At 39.1% G+C, this 13,938-nt stretch overlaps 7 non-coding genes across 7 annotated transcripts; all 7 read left to right on the top strand.

The window, feature by feature from the left end:
- Positions 1-3,615: 3,615 nt before the first annotated feature.
- TRNAQ-CUG (transfer RNA glutamine (anticodon CUG)) lies at positions 3,616-3,687 on the top strand. The gene has a single exon. It is a non-coding gene; the product is annotated as a tRNA-Gln (tRNA).
- Positions 3,688-9,573: 5,886 nt separating this feature from the next.
- Positions 9,574-9,645, top strand: TRNAQ-CUG (transfer RNA glutamine (anticodon CUG)). The gene has a single exon. It is a non-coding gene; the product is annotated as a tRNA-Gln (tRNA).
- Positions 9,646-9,953: 308 nt separating this feature from the next.
- TRNAQ-UUG (transfer RNA glutamine (anticodon UUG)) lies at positions 9,954-10,025 on the top strand. Its single transcript has one exon. It is a non-coding gene; the product is annotated as a tRNA-Gln (tRNA).
- Positions 10,026-10,325: 300 nt separating this feature from the next.
- Positions 10,326-10,397, top strand: TRNAQ-UUG (transfer RNA glutamine (anticodon UUG)). The gene has a single exon. It is a non-coding gene; the product is annotated as a tRNA-Gln (tRNA).
- Positions 10,398-11,066: 669 nt separating this feature from the next.
- Positions 11,067-11,138, top strand: TRNAQ-CUG (transfer RNA glutamine (anticodon CUG)). Its single transcript has one exon. It is a non-coding gene; the product is annotated as a tRNA-Gln (tRNA).
- A 308-nt stretch (positions 11,139-11,446) lies between these two features.
- Positions 11,447-11,518, top strand: TRNAQ-UUG (transfer RNA glutamine (anticodon UUG)). Its single transcript has one exon. It is a non-coding gene; the product is annotated as a tRNA-Gln (tRNA).
- Positions 11,519-13,304: 1,786 nt separating this feature from the next.
- Positions 13,305-13,376, top strand: TRNAQ-CUG (transfer RNA glutamine (anticodon CUG)). The gene has a single exon. It is a non-coding gene; the product is annotated as a tRNA-Gln (tRNA).
- Positions 13,377-13,938: the final 562 nt, after the last annotated feature.

Below are 13,938 nucleotides of genomic sequence, written 5' to 3'. Positions count from 1 at the left end.
ATCGATATATACAAACTTGCGGCGCAGGAGGAATGCGACGTGCTCTCACGCCAATCTGTAATAAATCCTTCCTTAAAATCATCATCTGATGGTAGTTCCTAAAACAATAATACCATTCATGTTATCAATGCGTGAGACGGTGTCAATGTCTGAGTGACGCACAGGTATTCGAATTGCATCCGTCATCTCAGTTGAAAGGAATTTTATCTTTCTGAGTAATGTTTGTTTTCACCATAGAAATGTATATTTTAAGGAAGTATTACAAGTCCTATGGTGTAATGGTCAGCACTCTGGACTTTAAAAACAGCGATCCGAGTTCAAATCTCTGTAGGACCTTCGTTTATTTTGGTATGATATATCGCCGAGATAAATATCGATATATACAAACTTGCGTCGCAGGAGGAATGCAACGTGCCCTCACGCCAATCTGTAATAAATCCTTCCTTAAAATCATCATCTGATGGCAGTTGCTAAAACAATAATACCATTCATGATATTAATGTGTGAGAAGGTGTCAATGTCTGAATGACGCACAGGTATTCGAAATTCATCGGTCATCTCAGTTGAAAGGATTTTTATCTTTCTGAGTAATGTTTGTTTTCACCATAGAAATGTATATTGGCAGGAAGTATTACAGGCCCTATGGTGTAATGGTTAGTACTCTGGTCTTTAAATCCAGCGATCCGAGTTCAAATCTCGGTAGGATCTTCGTTTATTTTGGTATGATATATCGCCGAGATAAACATCGATATATACAAACTTGCGGCGCAGGAGGAATGCGACGTGCCCTCACGCCAATCTGTAATAAATCCTTCCTTACAATCATCATCTGATGGCAGTTCCTAAAACAATAATACCATTCATGATATCAATGCGTGAGAAGGTGTCAATGTCTGAGTGACGCACATGTATTCGAATTGCATAGTTCATCTCAGTTGAAAGGATTTTTATCTTTCTGAGTAATGTTTGTTTTCACCATAGAAATGTATATTGGAAGGAAGTATTACAGGTCCTATGGTGTAATGGTGAGCAATCTGGACTTTGAATCCAGCGATCCGAGTTCAAATCTCGGTAGTACCTTCGTTTGTTTTGGTATGATATATACCCGAGGTAAACATCGATATATACAAACTTGCGGCGCAGGAGGAATGCGACTTGCCCTCACGCCAATCTGTAATAAATCCTTCCTTAAAATCATCATCTGATGGCAGTTGCTAAAACAATAATACCATTCATGATATTAATGTGTGAGAAGGTGTCAATGTCTGAATGACGCACAGGTATTCGAAATTCATCGGTCATCTCAGTTGAAAGGATTTTTATCTTTCTGAGTAATGTTTGTTTTCACCATAGAAATGTATATTGGCAGGAAGTATTACAGGCCCTATGGTGTAATGGTTAGTACTCTGGTCTTTAAATCCAGCGATCCGAGTTCAAATCTCGGTAGGATCTTCGTTTATTTTGGTATGATATATCGCCGAGATAAACATCGATATATACAAACTTGCGGCGCAGGAGGAATGCGACGTGCCCTCACGCCAATCTGTAATAAATCCTTCCTTACAATCATCATCTGATGGCAGTTCCTAAAACAATAATACCATTCATGATATCAATGCGTGAGAAGGTGTCAATGTCTGAGTGACGCACATGTATTCGAATTGCATAGTTCATCTCAGTTGAAAGGATTTTTATCTTTCTGAGTAATGTTTGTTTTCACCATAGAAATGTATATTGGAAGGAAGTATTACAGGTCCTATGGTGTAATGGTAAGCAATCTGGACTTTGAATCCAGCGATCCGAGTTCAAATCTCGGTAGTACCTTCGTTTGTTTTGGTATGATATATCCCCGAGGTAAACATCGATATATACAAACTTGCGGCGCAGGAGGAATGCGACGTGCCCTCACGCCAATCTGTAATAAATCCTTCCTTAAAATCATCATCTGATGGCAGTTGCTAAAACAATAATACCTTTCATTTTATCAATGCGTGAGAAGGTGTCAATGTCTGAGTGACGCACAGGTATTCGAATTGCATCTGTCATCTCAGTTGAAAGGATTTTTATCTTTCTGAATAATGTTTGTTTTCACCATAGAAATGTATATTGGCAGGAAGTATTACATTCCCTATGGTGTAATGGTTAGTACTTTGGACTTTAAATCCAGCGATCCGAGTTCAAATCTCGGTAGGATCTTCGTTTATTTTGGTATGATATATCGCCGAGATAAACATCGATATATACAAACTTGCGGCGCAGGAGGAATGCGACGTGCCCTCACGCCAATCTGTAATAAATCCTTCCTTAAAATCATCATCTAATGGCAGTTGCTAAAACAATACTACCATTCATGATAATAATGCGTGAGAAGGTGTCTGAATGTCAATGCCTGAATGACGCACAGGTATTCGAAATTCATCGGTCATCTCAGTTGAAAGGATTTTTATCTTTCTGAGTAATGTTTATTTTCACCATAGAAATGTATATTGGCAGGAAGTATTACAGGCCCTACGTGTAATGGTTAGTACTTTGGACTTTAAATCCAGCGATCCGAGTTCAAATCTCGGTAGGATCTTCGTTTATTTTGGTATGATATATCGCCGAGATAAACATCGATATATACAAACTTGCGGCGCAGGAGGAATGCGACGTGCCCTCACGCCAATCTGTAATAAATCCTTCCTTAAAATCATCATCTGATGGCAGTTCCTAAAACAATAATACCATTCATGTTATCAATGCGTGAGAAGGTGTCAATGTCTGAATGACGCACAGGTATTCGAAATTCATCGGTCATTTCAGTTGAAAGTATTTTTATCTTTCTGAGTAATGTTTGTTTTCACCATAGAAACGTATATTGGAAAGAAATATTACAGCTCCTATGGTGGAATGGTTAGCACTCTGGAATTTGAATCCAGCGATCCGAGTTCAAATCTCGGTAGGACCTTCGTTTATTTTGGTATGATATATCGCCGAGATAAACATCGATATATACACACTTGCGGCGCAGGAGGAATGCGACGTGCCCTCACGCCAATCTGTAAAAAATCCTTCCTTAAAATCATCATCTGATGGCAGTTGCTAAAACAATAATACCCTTCATGATATTAATGTGTGAGAAGGTGTCAATGTCTGAATGACGCACAGGTATTCGCAATTCATCGGTCATCTCAGTTGAAAGGATTTTTATCTTTCTGAGTAATGTTTGTTTTCACCATAGAAATGTATATTGGCAGGAAGTATTACAGGCCCTCCGTGTAATGGTTAGTACTTTGGACTTTAAATCCAGCGATCCGAGTTCAAATCTCGGTAGGATCTTCGTTTATTTTGGTATGATATATCGCCGAGATAAACATCGATATATACAAAGTTGCGGCGCAGGAGGAATGCGACGTGCCCTCACGCCAATCTGTAATAAATCCTTCCTTAAAATCATCATCTGATGGCAGTTCCTAAAACAATAATACCATTCTTGTTATCAATGCGTGAGACGGTGTCAATGTCTGAGTGACGCACAGGTATTCGAATTGCATCGGTCATCTCAGTTGAAAGGAATTTTATCTTTCTGAGTAATATTTGTTTTCACCATAGAAATGTATATTGAAAAGTATTACAGTTCCTATGGTGTAATGGTTAGCACTCTGGACTCTGAATCCAGCGATCCGAGTTCAAATCTCGGTAGGACCTTCGTTTATTTTGGTATGATATATCCCCGAGTTAAACATCGATATATACAAACTTGCGGCGCAGGAGGAATGCGACGTGCCCTCACGCCAATCTGTAATAAATCCTTCCTTAAAATCATCATCTAATGGCAGTTGCTAAAACAATACTACCATTCATGATAATAATGCGTGAGAAGGTGTCTGAATGTCAATGCCTGAATGACGCACAGGTATTCGAAATTCATCGGTCATCTCAGTTGAAAGGATTTTTATCTTTCTGAGTAATGTTTGTTTTCACCATAGAAATGTATATTGGCAGGAAGTATTACAGGCCCTACGTGTAATGGTTAGTACTCTGGACTTTAAATCCAGAGATCCGAGTTCAAATCTCGGTAGGATCTTCGTTTCTTTTGGTATGATATATCGCCGAGATAAACATCGATATATACACACTTGCGGCGCAGGAGGAATGCAACGTGCCCTCACGCCAATCTGTAAAAAATCCTGCCTTAAAATCATCATCTGATGGCAGTTCCTAAAACAATAATACCATTCATGATATCAATGCGTGAGAAGGTGTCAATGTCTGAATGACGCACAGGTATTCGAAATTCATCGGTCATTTCAGTTGAAAGGATTTTTATCTTTCTGAGTAATGTTTGTTTTCACCATAGAAACGTATATTGGAAAGAAATATTACAGCTCCTATGGTGGAATGGTTAGCACTCTGGAATTTGAATCCAGCGATCCGAGTTCAAATCTCGGTAGGACCTTCGTTTATTTTGGTATGATATATCGCCGAGATAAACATCGATATATACACACTTGCGGCGCAGGAGGAATGCGACGTGCCCTCACGCCAATCTGTAAAAAATCCTTCCTTAAAATCATCATCTGATGGCAGTTGCTAAAACAATAATACCCTTCATGATATTAATGTGTGAGAAGGTGTCAATGTCTGAATGACGCACAGGTATTCGCAATTCATCGGTCATCTCAGTTGAAAGGATTTTTATCTTTCTGAGTAATGTTTGTTTTCACCATAGAAATGTATATTGGCAGGAAGTATTACAGGTCCTATGGTGTAATGGTGAGCACTCTGGACTTTGAATCCAGCGATCCGAGTTCAAATCTCAGTAGTACCTTCGTTTGTTTTGGTATGATATATCCCCGAGGTAAACATCGATATATACAAACTTGCGGCGCAGGAGGAATGCGACGTGCCCTCACGCTAATCTGTAATAAATCCTTCCTTAAAATCATCATCTGATGGCAGTTGCTAAAACAATAATACCTTTCATGATATCAATGCGTGAGAAGGTGTCAATGTCTGAGTGATGCACAGGTATTCGAATTGCATCTGTCATCTCAGTTGAAAGGATTTTTATCTTACTGAGTAATGTTTGTTTTCACCATAGAAATGTATATTGGCAGGAAGTATTACAGGCCCTATGGTGTAATGGTTAGTACTTTGGACTTTAAATCCAGCGATCCGAGTTCAAATCTCGGTAGGATCTTCGTTTATTTTGGTATGATATATCGCCGAGATAAACATCGATATATCCAAACTTGCGGCGCAGGAGGAATGCGACGTGCCCTCACGCCAATCTGTAAAAAATCCTGCCTTAAAATCATCATCTGATGGCAGTTCCTAAAACAATAATACCATTCATGATATCAATGCGTGAGAAGGTGTCAATGTCTGAATGACGCACAGGTATTCGAAATTCATCGGTCATTTCAGTTGAAAGGATTTTTATCTTTCTGAGTAATGTTTGTTTTTACCATAGAAACGTATATTGGAAAGAAATATTACAGCTCCTATGGTGGAATGGTTAGCACTCTAGACTTTGAATCCAGCGATCCGAGTTCAAATCTCGGTAGGATCTTCGTTTATTTTGGTATGATATATCGCCGAGATAAACATCGATATATACAAACTTGCGGCGCAGGAGGAATGCGACGTGCCCTCACGCCAATCTGTAATAAATCCTTCCTTAAAATCATCATCTAATGGCAGTTGCTAAAACAATACTACCATTCATGATAATAATGCGTGAGAAGGTGTCTGAATGTCAATGCCTGAATGACGCACAGGTATTCGAAATTCATCGGTCATCTCAGTTGAAAGGATTTTTATCTTTCTGAGTAATGTTTGTTTTCACCATAGAAATGTATATTGGCAGGAAGTATTACAGGCCCTCCGTGTAATGGTTAGTACTTTGGACTTTAAATCCAGCGATCCGAGTTCAAATCTCGGTAGGATCTTCGTTTATTTTGGTATGATATATCGCCGAGATAAACATCGATATATACAAAGTTGCGGCGCAGGAGGAATGCGACGTGCCCTCACGCCAATCTGTAATAAATCCTTCCTTAAAATCATCATCTGATGGCAGTTCCTAAAACAATAATACCATTCATGATATCAATGCGTGAGAAGGTGTCAATGTCTGAATGACGCACAGGTATTCGAAATTCATCGGTCATTTCAGTTGAAAGGATTTTTATCTTTCTGAGTAATGTTTGTTTTCACCATAGAAACGTATATTGGAAAGAAATATTACAGCTCCTATGGTGGAATGGTTAGCACTCTGGAATTTGAATCCAGCGATCCGAGTTCAAATCTCGGTAGGACCTTCGTTTATTTTGGTATGATATATCGCCGAGATAAACATCGATATATACACACTTGCGGCGCAGGAGGAATGCGACGTGCCCTCACGCCAATCTGTAAAAAATCCTTCCTTAAAATCATCATCTGATGGCAGTTGCTAAAACAATAATACCCTTCATGATATTAATGTGTGAGAAGGTGTCAATGTCTGAATGACGCACAGGTATTCGCAATTCATCGGTCATCTCAGTTGAAAGGATTTTTATCTTTCTGAGTAATGTTTGTTTTCACCATAGAAATGTATATTGGCAGGAAGTATTACAGGTCCTATGGTGTAATGGTGAGCACTCTGGACTTTGAATCCAGCGATCCGAGTTCAAATCTCAGTAGTACCTTCGTTTGTTTTGGTATGATATATCCCCGAGGTAAACATCGATATATACAAACTTGCGGCGCAGGAGGAATGCGACGTGCCCTCACGCCAATCTGTAATAAATCCTTCCTTAAAATCATCATCTGATGGCAGTTCCTAAAACAATAATACCATTCATGATATCAATGCGTGAGAAGGTGTCAATGTCTGAATGACGCACAGGTATTCGAAATTCATCGGTCATTTCAGTTGAAAGGATTTTTATCTTTCTGAGTAATGTTTGTTTTCACCATAGAAACGTATATTGGAAAGAAATATTACAGCTCCTATGGTGGAATGGTTAGCACTCTGGAATTTGAATCCAGCGATCCGAGTTCAAATCTCGGTAGGACCTTCGTTTATTTTGGTATGATATATCGCCGAGATAAACATCGATATATACACACTTGCGGCGCAGGAGGAATGCGACGTGCCCTCACGCCAATCTGTAAAAAATCCTTCCTTAAAATCATCATCTGATGGCAGTTGCTAAAACAATAATACCCTTCATGATATTAATGTGTGAGAAGGTGTCAATGTCTGAATGACGCACAGGTATTCGCAATTCATCGGTCATCTCAGTTGAAAGGATTTTTATCTTTCTGAGTAATGTTTGTTTTCACCATAGAAATGTATATTGGCAGGAAGTATTACAGGTCCTATGGTGTAATGGTGAGCACTCTGGACTTTGAATCCAGCGATCCGAGTTCAAATCTCAGTAGTACCTTCGTTTGTTTTGGTATGATATATCCCCGAGGTAAATATCGATATATACAAACTTGCGGCGCAGGAGGAATGCGACGTGCCCTCACGCTAATCTGTAATAAATCCTTCCTTAAAATCATCATCTGATGGCAGTTGCTAAAACAATAATACCTTTCATGATATCAATGCGTGAGAAGGTGTCAATGTATGAGTGATGCACAGGTATTCGAATTGCATCTGTCATCTCAGTTGAAAGGATTTTTATCTTACTGAGTAATGTTTGTTTTCACCATAGAAATGTATATTGGCAGGAAGTATTACAGGCCCTATGGTGTAATGGTTAGTACTTTGGACTTTAAATCCAGCGATCCGAGTTCAAATCTCGGTAGGATCTTCGTTTATTTTGGTATGATATATCGCCGAGATAAACATCGATATATACAAACTTGCGGCGCAGGAGGAATGCGACGTGCCCTCACGCCAATCTGTAAAAAATCCTGCCTTAAAATCATCATCTGATGGCAGTTCCTAAAACAATAATACCATTCATGATATCAATGCGTGAGAAGGTGTCAATGTCTGAATGACGCACAGGTATTCGAAATTCATCGGTCATTTCAGTTGAAAGGATTTTTATCTTTCTGAGTAATGTTTGTTTTCACCATAGAAACGTATATTGGAAAGAAATATTACAGCTCCTATGGTGGAATGGTTAGCACTCTAGACTTTGAATCCACCGATCCGAGTTCAAATCTCGGTAGGACTTCGTTTATTTTGGTATGATATATCGCCGAGATAAACATCGATATATACACACTTGCGGCGCAGGAGGAATGCGACGTGCCCTCACGCCAATCTGTAATAAATCCTTCCTTAAAATCATCATCTGATGGCAGTTGCTAAAACAATAATACCATTCATGATATTAATGTGTGAGAAGGTGTCAATGTCTGAGTGACGCACAGGTATTCGAATTGCATCTGTCATCTCAGTTGAAAGGATTTTTATCTTTCTGAGTAATGTTTGTTTTCACCATAGAAATGTATATTGGCAGGAAGTATTACAGGCCCTATGGTGTAATGATTAGTAATTTGGACTTTAAATCCAGCGATCCGAGTTCAAATCTCGGTAGGATCTTCGTTTATTTTGGTATGATATATCGCCGAGATAAACATCGATATATACAAACTTGCGGCGCAGGAGGAATGCGACGTGCCCTCACGCCAATCTGTAATAAATCCTTCCTTAAAATCATCATCTGATGGCAGTTCCTAAAACAATAATACCATTCATGTTATCAATGCGCGAGACGGTGTCAATGTCTGAGTGACGCACAGGTATTCGAATTGCATCGGTCATCTCAGTTGAAAGGAATTTTATCTTTCTGAGTAATATTTGTTTTCACCATAGAAATGTATATTAAAAAGTATTACAGTTCCTATGGTGTAATGGTTAGCACTCTGGACTTTGAATCCTGCGATACGAGTTCAAATCTCGGTAGGATCTTCGTTTATTTTGGTATGATATATCGCCGAGATAAACATCGATATATACAAACTTGCGGCGCAGGAGGAATGCGACGTGCCCTCACGCCAATCTGTAATAAATCCTTCCTTAAAATCATCATCTGATGGCAGTTGCTAAAACAATAATACCTTTCATGATATCAATGCGTGAGAAGGTGTCAATGTCTGAGTGACGCACAGGTATTCGAATTGCATCTGTCATCTCAGTTGAAAGGATTTTTATCTTTCTGAGTAATGTTTGTTTTCACCATAGAAATGTATATTGGCAGGAAGTATTACAGGCCCTATGGTGTAATGGTTAGTACTTTGGACTTTAAATCCAGCGATCCGAGTTCAAATCTCGGTAGGATCTTCGTTTATTTTGGTATGATATATCGCCGAGATAAACATCGATATATAAAACTTGCGGCGCAGGAGGAATGCGACGTGCCCTCACTCCAATCTGTAATAAATCCTTCCTTAAAATCATCATCTGATGGCAGTTCCTAAAACAATAATACCATTCATGTTATCAATGCGTGAGACGGTGTCAATGTCTGAGTGACGCACAGGTATTCGAATTGCATCGGTCATCTCAGTTGAAAGGAATTTTATCTTTCTGAGTAATATTTGTTTTCACCATAGAAATGTATATTGAAAAGTATTACAGTTCCTATGGTGTAATGGTTAGCACTCTGGACTCTGAATCCAGCGATCCGAGTTCAAATCTCGGTAGGACCTTCGTTTATTTTGGTATGATATATCGCCGAGTTAAACATCGATATATACAAACTTGCGGCGCAGGAGAAATGCGACGTGCCCTGACGCCAATCTGTAATAAATCCTTCCTTAAAATCATCATCTAATGGCAGTTGCTAAAACAATACTACCATTCATGATAATAATGCGTGAGAAGGTGTCTGAATGTCAATGTCTGAATGACGCACAGGTATTGGAAATTCATCGGTCATCTCAGTTGAAAGGATTTTTATCTTTCTGAGTAATGTTTGTTTTCACCATAGAAACGTATATTGGAAAGAAGTATTACAGGTCCTATGGTGTAATGGTTAGCACTCTGGACTTTGAATCCAGCGATCCGAGTTCAAATCTCGGTAGGATCTTCGTTTATTTTGGTATGATATATCGCCGAGATAAACATCGATATATACAAACTTGCGGCGCAGGAGGAATGCGACGTGCCCTCACGCCAATCTGTAATAAATCCTTCCTTAAAATCATCATCTGATGGCAGTTCCTAAAACAATAATACCATTCATGATATCAATGCGCGAGAAGGTGTCAATGTCTGAGTGACGCACATGTATTCGAATTGCATAGTTCATCTCAGTTGAAAGGATTTTTATCTTTCTGAGTAATGTTTGTTTTCACCATAGAAATGTATATTGGAAGGAAGTATTACAGGTCCTATGGTGTAATGGTGATCACTCTGGACTTTGAATCCAGCGATCCGAGTTCAAATCTCGGTAGTACCTTCGTTTGTTTTGGTATGATATATCCCCGAGGTAAACATCGATATATACAAACTTGCGGCGCAGGAGGAATGCGACGTGCCCTCACGCCAATCTGTAATAAATCCTTCCTTGAAATCATCATCTGATGGCAGTTGCTAAAACAATAATACCTTTCATGATATCAATGCGTGAGAAGGTGTCAATGTCTGAGTGACGCACAGGTATTCGAATTGCATCTGTCATCTCAGTTGAAAGGATCTTTATCTTTCTGAGTAATGTTTGTTTTCACCATAGAAATGTATATTGGCAGGAAGTATTACAGGCCCTATGGTGTAATGGTTAGTACTTTGGACTTTAAATCCAGCGATCCGAGTTCAAATCTCGGTAGGATCTTCGTTTATTTTGGTATGATATATCGCCGAGATAAACATCGATATATACAAACTTGCGGCGCAGGAGGAATGCGACGTGCCCTCACTCCAATCTGTAATAAATCCTTCCTTAAAATCATCATCTGATGGCAGTTCCTAAAACAATAATACCATTCATGTTATCAATGCGTGAGACGGTGTCAATGTCTGAGTGACGCACAGGTATTCGAATTGCATCGGTCATCTCAGTTGAAAGGAATTTTATCTTTCTGAGTAATATTTGTTTTCACCATAGAAATGTATATTGAAAAGTATTACAGTTCCTATGGTGTAATGGTTAGCACTCTGGACTCTGAATCCAGCGATCCGAGTTCAAATCTCGGTAGGACCTTCGTTTATTTTGGTATGATATATCCCCGAGTTAAACATCGATATATACAAACTTGCGGCGCAGGAGGAATGCGACGTGCCCTCACGCCAATCTGTAATAAATCCTTCCTTAAAATCATCATCTAATGGCAGTTGCTAAAACAATAATACCATTCATGATAATAATGCGTGAGAAGGTGTCTGAATGTCAATGTCTGAATGACGCACAGGTATTGGAAATTCATCGGTCATCTCAGTTGAAAGGATTTTTATCTTTCTGAGTAATGTTTGTTTTCACCATAGAAACGTATATTGGAAAGAAGTATTACAGGTCCTATGGTGTAATGGTTAGCACTCTGGACTTTGAATCCAGCGATCCGAGTTCAAATCTCGGTAGGACCTTCGTTTATTTTGGTATGATATATCGCCGAGATAAACATCGATATATACACACTTGCGGCGCAGGAGGAATGCGACGTGCCCTCACGCCAATCTGTAAAAAATCCTGCCTTAAAATCATCATCTGATGGCAGTTCCTAAAACAATAATACCATTCATGATATCAATGCGTGAGAAGGTGTCAATGTCTGAGTGACGCACATGTATTCGAATTGCATCGTTCATCTCAGTTGAAAGGATTTTTATCTTTCTGATTATGTTTGTTTTCACCATAGAAATGTATATTGGAAGAAAGTATTACAGGTCCAATGGTGTAATGGTGAGCACTCTGGAATTTGAATCCAGCGATCCGAGTTCAAATCTCGGTAGTACCTTCGTTTATTTTGGTATGATATATCCCCGAGGTAAACATCGATATATATATAAACTTGCGGCGCAGGAGGAATGCGACGTGCCCTCACGCCAATCTGTAATAAATCCTTCCTTAAAATCATCATCTGATCGCAGTTGCTAAAACAATAATACCATTCATGATATTAATGCGTGAGAAGGTGTCAATGTCTGAATGACGCACAGGTATTCGAAATTCATCGGTCATCTCAGTTGAAAGGATTTTTATCTTTCTGAGTAATGTTTGTTTTCACCATAGAAATGTATATTGGCAGGAAGTATTACAGGCCCTATGGTGTAATGGTTAGTACTCTGGACTTTAAATCCAGCGATCCGAGTTCAAATCTCGGTAGGATCTTCGTTTATTTTGGTATGATATATCGCCGAGATAAACATCGATATATACAAACTTGCGGCGCAGGAGGAATGCGACGTGCCCTCACGCCAATCTGTAATCAATCCTTCCTTAAAATCATCATCTGATCGCAGTTCCTAAAACAGTAATACCATTCATGATATCAATGCGTGAGAAGGTGTCAATGTCTGAGTGACGCACAGGTATTCGAATTGCATCGGTCATCTCAGTTGAAAGGATTTTTATCTTTCTGAGTAATGTTTGTTTTCACCATAGAAATGTATATTGGAAGGAAGTATTACAAGTCCTATGGTGTAATGGTCAGCACTCTGGACTTTGAATCCAGCGATCTGATTTCAAATCTCTGTAGGACCTTCGTTTATTTTGGTATGATATATCGCCGAAATAAATATCGATATATACAAACTTGCGGCGCAGGAGGAATGCGACGTGCCCTCACACCAATCTGTAATAAATCTTTCCTAAAAATCATCATCTGAGGGCAGTTGCTAAAACAATAATACCTTTCATGATATCAATGCGTGAGAAGGTGTCAATGTCTGAGTGACGCACATGTATTCGAATTGCATCGTTCATCTCAGTTGAAAGGATTTTTATCTTTCTGAGTAATGTTTGTTTTCACCATAGAAATGTATATTGGAAGGAAGTATTACAGGTCCTATGGTGTAATGGTGAGCACTCTGGACTTTGAATCCAGCGATACGAGTTCAAATCTCGGTAGTACCTTCGTTTATTTTGGTATGATATATCGCCTAGATAAACATCGATATATACAAACTTGCGGCGCAGGAGGAATGCGACGTGCCCTCACGCCAATCTGTAATAAATCCTTCCTTAAAATCATCATCTGATGGCAGTTCCTAAAACAATAATACCATTCATGTTATCAATGCGTGAGACGGTGTCAATGTCTGAGTGACGCACAGGTATTCGAATTGCATCGGTCATCTCAGTTGAAAGGAATTTTATCTTTCTGAGTAATATTTGTTTTCACCATAGAAATGTATATTGAAATGTATTACAGTTCCTATGGTGTAATGGTTAGCACTCTGGACTCTGAATCCAGCGATCCGAGTTCAAATCTCGGTAGGACCTTCGTTTATTTTGGTATGATATATCCCCGAGTTAAACATCGATATATACAAACTTGCGGCGCAGGAGGAATGCGACGTGCCCTCACGCCAATCTGTAATAAATCCTTCCTTAAAATCATCATCTAATGGCAGTTGCTAAAACAATACTACCATTCATGATAATAATGCGTGAGAAGGTGTCTGAATGTCAATGTCTGAATGACGCACAGGTATTCGAAATTCATCGGTCATCTCAGTTGAAAGGATTTTTATCTTTCTGAGTAATGTTTGTTTTCACCATAGAAATGTATATTGGCAGGAAGTATTACAGGCAATACGTGTAATGGTTAGTACTCTGGACTTTAAATCCAGCGATCCGAGTTCAAATCTCGGTAGGATCTTCGTTTCATTTGGTATGATATATCGCCGAGATAAACATCGATATATACACACTTGCGGCGCAGGAGGAATGCGACGTGCCCTCACGCCAATCTGTAAAAAATCCTGCCTTAAAATCATCATCTGATGGCAGTTCCTAAAACAATAATACCATTCATGATATCAATGCGTGAGAAGGTGTCAAT

The sequence above is a fragment of the Saccoglossus kowalevskii genome, chromosome 11, assembly GCF_978046115.1.
Source record: "Saccoglossus kowalevskii chromosome 11, keSacKowa6.1, whole genome shotgun sequence".
In the NCBI taxonomy this organism is placed as follows: Eukaryota; Metazoa; Hemichordata; class Enteropneusta; family Harrimaniidae; genus Saccoglossus; species Saccoglossus kowalevskii.
This window is presented reverse-complemented; position numbering and strand designations above follow the sequence as displayed.